The following is a 1,134-nucleotide window of genomic DNA, read 5'->3' as shown; positions in this document are numbered from 1 at the left end:
TTCTTGATGAGTCTGGCTAATGGTTTATCAATGTTGTTTATCTTCTCAAAGAACCAGCTTTTAGTTTTATTGATCTTTGCTATTGTTTTCTTTGTTTCTATTTCATTTATTTCTTCTCTGATCTTTATGATTTCTTTCCTTCTGCTAACTTTAGGTTTTGTTTGTTCTTCTTTCTCTAGTTCCTTTAGGTGTAGCGTTAGATTGTTTATTTGAGATTTTTCTTGTTTCTTGAGGTAGGCTTGTATAGCTATAAACTTCCCTCTTAGCACTGCTTTTGCTTCATCCCATAGGTTCTGGATCGCGCACTTGAGAAAATAGTGTAATCTGCTGTTTTTGGATGGAATGTCCTATAAATATCAATTAAATCTATCTGGTCTATTGTGTCATTTAAAGCTTGTGTTTCCTTATTTTTTTAATTTTTTTGTGTGTGTGGTACGCGGGCCTCTCACTGCTGTGGCCTCTCCCGTTGCGGAGCACAGGCTCCGGACACGCAGGCTCAGCGGCCATGGCACATGGGCCCAGCTGCTCCGTGGCATGTGGGATCCTTCTGGACCGGGGCACGAACCCGTGTCCCCTTCATCGGCAGGCGGACTCCCAACCACTGCGCCACCAGGGAAGCCCGTTCCTTATTAATTTTCTGTTTGGATGATCTGTCCATTGGTGTAAGTGAGGTGTTAAAGTCCCCCACTATTATTGTGTTACTTTCCATTTCCTCTTTTAGAGCTGTTAGCAGTTGCCTTATGTATTGACGTGCTCCTATGTTGGGTGCATATATATTTACAATTGTTATATCTTCTTCTTGGATTGATTCCTTGATCATTACATAATGTCCTTCCTTGTCTCTTGTAACATTCTTTATTTTAAAGTCTATTTTATCTGATATGAGTATTGCTACTCCAGCTTTCTTTTGATTTCCATTGGCATGGAATATCTTTTTCCACCCCTTCACTTTCAGTCTAAATGTGTCCCTAGGTCTGAAGTGGGTCTCTTGTAGACAGTATATATGTGGGTCTTGTTTTTGTATCCATTCAGCAAGCCTGTCTTTTGGTTGGACCATTTAATCCATTCACGTTTAAGGTAATTATTGATATGTATGTTCCTATTACCATTTTCTTAATTGTTTTGGGTTTATTT

At 39.4% G+C, this 1,134-nt stretch overlaps 1 long non-coding RNA gene across 1 annotated transcript in view; it reads left to right on the top strand.

Annotated features, from left to right (window-relative positions):
* The window catches only part of LOC114484700 (uncharacterized), a 297,446-nt gene that overhangs the window by 27,898 nt on the left and 268,414 nt on the right, over positions 1-1,134 (top strand). The window lies entirely within an intron of this gene.

Source organism: Physeter macrocephalus, chromosome 21, assembly GCF_002837175.3.
Source record: "Physeter macrocephalus isolate SW-GA chromosome 21, ASM283717v5, whole genome shotgun sequence".
NCBI classification, from domain to species: domain Eukaryota; kingdom Metazoa; phylum Chordata; class Mammalia; order Artiodactyla; family Physeteridae; genus Physeter; species Physeter macrocephalus.
Note: the sequence above shows the minus strand (reverse complement) of the source record. Positions and strands in the feature narration are given on the sequence as shown.